The sequence below is a fragment of the Scyliorhinus torazame genome, chromosome 19 (assembly GCF_047496885.1).
Source record: "Scyliorhinus torazame isolate Kashiwa2021f chromosome 19, sScyTor2.1, whole genome shotgun sequence".
NCBI lineage: Eukaryota > Metazoa > Chordata > Chondrichthyes > Carcharhiniformes > Scyliorhinidae > Scyliorhinus > Scyliorhinus torazame.
In genome coordinates, this window is record NC_092725.1 from 32,312,223 (window position 1) to 32,319,034 (window position 6,812).

A 6,812-nucleotide genomic window follows, 5' to 3' on the forward strand; every position below is an offset into this window, starting at 1 on the left:
GACTGCTCACAGGGAGGGAGAATTATTCAGTGTAGTGACCGCTCACAGTGAGGGGAATTATTCAGTGTCGTGACTGCTCACAGGGAGGGGGAATTATTCAGTGTAGTGACTGCTCACAGGGAGGGGGAATTATTCAGTGTAGTGACTGCTCACAGGGAGGGGGAATTATTCAGTGTAGCGACTGCTCACAGGGAGGGGGAATTATTCAATGTAGTGACTGCTCACAGAGCGGGGGAATTATTCCGTTTAGTGACTGCTCACAGGCAGGGAGAATTATTCAGTGCACAGACTGCTCTCAGGGAGGGAGAATTATTCAGTGTAGTGACTGCTTACAGGGAGGGGAATTATTCAGTGCAGTGTCTGCTCACAGGGAGGGGGGATTATTCAGTGTAGTGACTGCTCACAGGGAGGGGAATTATTCAGTGTAGTGACTGCTCACAGGGAGGGGGAATTATTCAGTGTAGTGACTGCTCTCAGGGAGGGAGAATTATTCAGTGCAGTGACTGTTCACAGGGAGGCGGAATTATTCAATGTAGTGACTGCTCACAGGGAGGGGGAATTATTCAGTGTAGAGACCGCTCACAGGGAGGGGGAATTATTCAGTGTAGAGACCGCTCACAGGGAGGGGGAATTATTCAGTGTAGAGACCGCTCACAGGGAGGGGGAATTATTCAGTGTAGTGACTGCTCTCAGGGAGGGAGAATTATTCAGTGTAGTGACTGCTCACAGGGAGGCGGAATTATTCAGTGTAGAGACCGCTCACAGGGAGGGGGAATTATTCAGTGTAGAGACCGCTCACAGGGAGGGGGAGTTATTCAGTGTAGTGACTGCTCACAGGGAGGGAGAATTATTCAGTGTAGTGACTGCTCACAGGGAGGGAGAATTATTCAGTGTAGAGACCGCTCACAGGGAGGGGGAATTATTCAGTGTAGAGACCGCTCACAGGGAGGGGGAATTATTCAGTGTAGAGATCGCTCACAGGGAAGGAGAATTATTTAGTTTAGTGACCGCTCACAGGGTGGGGGAGTTATTCAGTGTAGTGACTGCTCACAGGGAGGGGGAATAATTCAGTGTAGTGACTGCTCACAGGGAGGGGGAATTATTCAATGTAGTGACTGCTCACAGGGAGGGAGCATTATTCCGTGTAGTGACTGCTCACAGGGAGGGGGAGTTATTCAGTGTAGTGTCTGCTCACAGCGAGGGAGAATTATTCAGTGTAGTGACTGCTCACAGGGAGGGGGAGTTATTCAGTGTAGTGTCTGCTCACAGCGAGGGAGAATTATTCAGTGTAGTGACTGCTCACAGGGAGGGGGAATTATTCAGTGTAGTGACTGCTCACAGGGAGGAAGCATTATTCCGTGTAGTGACTGCTCACAGGGAGGGGGAATTATTCAGTGTAGCGACTGCTCACAGGGAGGGGGAATTATTCAGTGTAGTGACTGCTCACAGGGAGGGGGAATTATTCAGTGTAGAGATCGCTCACAGGGAAGGAGAATTATTTAGTGTAGTGACCGCTCACAGGGTGGGGGAGTTATTCAGTGTCGTGACTGCTCACAGGGAGGGGGAATTATTCAGAGTAGTGACTGCTCACAGGGAGGGGGAATTATTCGGTGTAGTGACTGCTCACAGGGAGGGGGAATTGTTCTGTGCACAGACTGCTCAAAGGGAGGGGGAATTATTCAGTGTAGTGACTGCTCACAGGGAGGTGGAATTATTCAGTGTAGAGACCGCTCAAAGGGAGGGGGAATTATTCAGTGTAGAGGCTGCTCACAGGGAGGGGAATTATTCAGTGTAGTGACTGCTCACAGGGAGGGGGAATTATTCAGTGTAGTGACTGATCACAGGGAGGGGGAATTATTCAGTGTAGTGACTGATCACAGCGAGGGGGAATTATTCAGTGTAGAGGCTGCTCATAGGGAGGGGAATTATTCAGTGTCGTGACTGCTCACAGGGAGGGGGAATTATTCAGTGTAGTGACTGCTCACAGGGAGGGGGAATTATTCAGTGTAGTTACTGCTCACAGGGAGGGGGAATTATTCAGTGCAGTGACTGCTCACAGGGATGGGGAATTATTCAGTGTAGTGACTGCTCACAGGGAGGGGGAATTATTCAGTGCACAGACTGCTCGCAGGGAGGGGGAATTATTCAGTGTAGTGACTGCTCACAGGGAGGGGGAATTATTCAGTGTAGTGACTACTCACAGGGAGGGGGAATTATTCAGTGTAGTGACTGCTCACAGGGAGGGGGAATTATTCAGTGTAGTGACTGCTCACAGGGAGGGGGAATTATTCAGTGTAGTGACTGCTCACAGGGAGGGGGAATTATTCAGTGTAGTGACTGCTCACAGGGAGGGGGAATTATTCAGTGTAGTGACTGCTCACAGGGAGGGAGAATTATTCAGTGTAGTGACTGCTCACAGGGAGGGGGAATTATTCAGTGTAGTGACTGCTCACAGGGAGGGGGAATTATTCAGTGTAGTGACTGCTCACAGGGAGGGGGAATTATTCAGTGTAGCGACTGCTCACAGGGAGGGGGAATTATTCAATGTAGTGACTGCTCACAGAGAGGGGGAATTATTCCGTTTAATGACTGCTCACAGGCAGGGGGAATTATTCAGTGCACCTACTGCTCTCAGGGAGGGAGAATTATTCAGTGTAGTGACTGCTTACAGGGAGGGGAATTATTCAGTGCAGTGTCTGCTCACAGGGAGGGGGGATTATTCAGTGTAGTGACTGCTCACAGGGAGGGGAATTATTCAGTGTAGTGACTGCTCACAGGGAGGGGAATTATTCAGTGTAGTGACTGCTCTCAGGGAGGGAGAATTATTCAGTGCAGTGACTGCTCACAGGGAGGGGGGATTATTCAGTGTAGTGACTGCTCACAGGGAGGGGGAATTATTCAGTGTAGTGACTGCTCACAGGGAGGGGGAATTATTCAGTGTAGTGACTGCTCACAGGGAGGGGGGATTATTCAGTGTAGAGACTGCTCACAGGGAGGGGGAATTATTCAGTGTAGTGACTGCTCACAGTGAGGGGGAATTATTCAGTGTAGTGACTGCTCACAGGGAGGGAGAATTATTCCGTGTAGTGACTGCTCACAGGGAGGGGGAATTATTCAGTGTAGCGACTGCTCACAGGGAGGGGGAATTATTCCGTGTAGTGACTGCTCACAGGGAGGGGGAATTGTTCTGTGCACAGACTGCTCAAAGGGAGGGGGAATTATTCAGTGTAGTGACTGCTCACAGGGAGATGGAATTATTCAGTGTAGAGACCGCTCACAGGGAGGGGGAATTATTCAGTGTAGAGGCTGCTCACAGGGAGGGGGAATTATTCAGTGTAGTGACTGCTCACAGGGAGGGGGAATTATTCAGTGTAGTGACTGCTCACAGGGAGGGGGAATTAATCAGTGTTGTGACTGCTTACAGCGAGGGGGAATTATTCAGTGTAGTGACTGGTCACAGGGAGGGGGAATTATTCAGTGTAGTTACTGCTCACAGGGAGGGGGAATTATTCAGTGCAGTGACTGCTCACAGGGATGGGGAATTATTCAGTGTAGTGACTGCTCACAGGGAGGGGGAATTATTCAGCGTAGTGACTGCTCGCAGGGAGGGAGAATTATTCAGTGTAGTGACTGCTCACAGGGAGGGGGAATTATTCAGTGTAGTGACTGCTCACAGGGAGGGGGAATTATTCAGTGTAGTGACTGCTCACAGGGAGGGGGGATTATTCAGTGTAGTGACTGCTCACAGGGAGGGGGAATTATTCAGTGTAGTGACTGCTCACAGGGAGGGGGAATTATTCAGTGTAGTGACTGCTCACAGGGAGGGAGAATTATTCAGTGTAGTGACTGCTCACAGGGAGGGAGAATTATTCAGTGTAGTGACCGCTCACAGTGAGGGGAATTATTCAGTGTCGTGACTGCTCACAGGGAGGGGGAATTATTCAGTGTAGTGACTGCTCACAGGGAGGGGGAATTATTCAGTGTAGTGACTGCTCACAGGGAGGGGGAATTATTCAGTGTAGCGACTGCTCACAGGGAGGGGGAATTATTCAATGTAGTGACTGCTCACAGAGCGGGGGAATTATTCCGTTTAGTGACTGCTCACAGGCAGGGAGAATTATTCAGTGCACAGACTGCTCTCAGGGAGGGAGAATTATTCAGTGTAGTGACTGCTTACAGGGAGGGGAATTATTCAGTGCAGTGTCTGCACACAGGGAGGGGGGATTATTCAGTGTAGTGACTGCTCACAGGGAGGGGAATTATTCAGTGTAGTGACTGCTCACAGGGAGGGGGAATTATTCAGTGTAGTGACTGCTCTCAGGGAGGGAGAATTATTCAGTGCAGTGACTGTTCACAGGGAGGCGGAATTATTCAATGTAGTGACTGCTCACAGGGAGGGGGAATTATTCAGTGTAGAGACCGCTCACAGGGAGGGGGAATTATTCAGTGTAGAGACCGCTCACAGGGAGGGGGAATTATTCAGTGTAGAGACCGCTCACAGGGAGGGGGAATTATTCAGTGTAGTGACTGCTCTCAGGGAGGGAGAATTATTCAGTGTAGTAACTGCTCACAGGGAGGCGGAATTATTCAGTGTAGAGACCGCTCACAGGGAGGGGGAATTATTCAGTGTAGAGACCGCTCACAGGGAGGGGGAGTTATTCAGTGTAGTGACTGCTCACAGGGAGGGAGAATTATTCAGTGTAGTGACTGCTCACAGGGAGGGAGAATTATTCAGTGTAGAGACCGCTCACAGGGAGGGGGAATTATTCAGTGTAGAGACCGCTCACAGGGAGGGGGAATTATTCAGTGTAGAGATCGCTCACAGGGAAGGAGAATTATTTAGTTTAGTGACCGCTCACAGGGTGGGGGAGTTATTCAGTGTAGTGACTGCTCACAGGGAGGGGGAATAATTCAGTGTAGTGACTGCTCACAGGGAGGGGGAATTATTCAATGTAGTGACTGCTCACAGGGAGGGAGCATTATTCCGTGTAGTGACTGCTCACAGGGAGGGGGAGTTATTCAGTGTAGTGTCTGCTCACAGCGAGGGAGAATTATTCAGTGTAGTGACTGCTCACAGGGAGGGGGAGTTATTCAGTGTAGTGTCTGCTCACAGCGAGGGAGAATTATTCAGTGTAGTGACTGCTCACAGGGAGGGGGAATTATTCAGTGTAGTGACTGCTCACAGGGAGGGAGCATTACTCCGTGTAGTGACTGCTCACAGGGAGGGGGAATTATTCAGTGTAGCGACTGCTCACAGGGAGGGGGAATTATTCAGTGTAGTGACTGCTCACAGGGAGGGGGAATTATTCAGTGTCGTGACTGCTCACAGGGAGGGGGAATTATTCAGAGTAGTGACTGCTCACAGGGAGGGGGAATTATTCCGTGTAGTGACTGCTCACAGGGAGGGGGAATTGTTCTGTGCACAGACTGCTCAAAGGGAGGGGGAATTATTCAGTGTAGTGACTGCTCACAGGGAGGTGGAATTATTCAGTGTAGAGACCGCTCACAGGGAGGGGGAATTATTCAGTGTAGAGGCTGCTCACAGGGAGGGGAATTATTCAGTGTAGTGACTGCTCACAGGGAGGGGGAATTATTCAGTGTAGTGACTGATCACAGGGAGGGGGAATTATTCAGTGTAGTGACTGATCACAGCGAGGGGGAATTATTCAGTGTAGAGGCTGCTCATAGGGAGGGGAATTATTCAGTGTAGTGACTGCTCACAGGGAGGGGGAATTATTCAGTGTAGTGACTGCTCACAGGGAGGGGGAATTATTCAGTGTAGTTACTGCTCACAGGGAGGGGGAATTATTCAGTGTAGTGACTGCTCACAGGGAGGGGGAATTATTCAGTGTAGTGACTGCTCACAGGGAGGGGGAATTATTCAGTGTAGTGACTGCTCACAGGGAGGGAGAATTATTCAGTGTAGTGACTGCTCACAGGGAGGGGGAATTATTCAGTGTAGTGACTGCTCACAGGGAGGGGGAATTATTCAGTGTAGTGACTGCTCACAGGGAGGGGGAATTATTCAGTGTAGCGACTGCTCACAGGGAGGGGGAATTATTCAATGTAGTGACTGCTCACAGAGAGGGGGAATTATTCCGTTTAATGACTGCTCACAGGCAGGGGGAATTATTCAGTGCACCTACTGCTCTCAGGGAGGGAGAATTATTCAGTGTAGTGACTGCTTACAGGGAGGGGAATTATTCAGTGCAGTGTCTGCTCACAGGGAGGGGGGATTATTCAGTGTAGTGACTGCTCACAGGGAGGGGAATTATTCAGTGTAGTGACTGCTCACAGGGAGGGGAATTATTCAGTGTAGTGACTGCTCTCAGGGAGGGAGAATTATTCAGTGCAGTGACTGCTCACAGGGAGGGGGGATTATTCAGTGTAGTGACTGCTCACAGGGAGGGGGAATTATTCAGTGTAGTGACTGCTCACAGGGAGGGGGAATTATTCAGTGTAGTGACTGCTCACAGGGAGGGGGGATTATTCAGTGTAGAGACTGCTCACAGGGAGGGGGAATTATTCAGTGTAGTGACTGCTCACAGGGAGGGGGAATTATTCAGTGTAGTGACTGCTCACAGGGAGGGAGAATTATTCCGTGTAGTGACTGCTCACAGGGAGGGGGAATTATTCAGTGTAGCGACTGCTCACAGGGAGGGGGAATTATTCCGTGTAGTGACTGCTCACAGGGAGGGGGAATTGTTCTGTGCACAGACTGCTCAAAGGGAGGGGGAATTATTCAGTGTAGTGACTGCTCACAGGGAGATGGAATTATTCAGTGTAGAGACCGCTCACAGGGAGGGGGAATT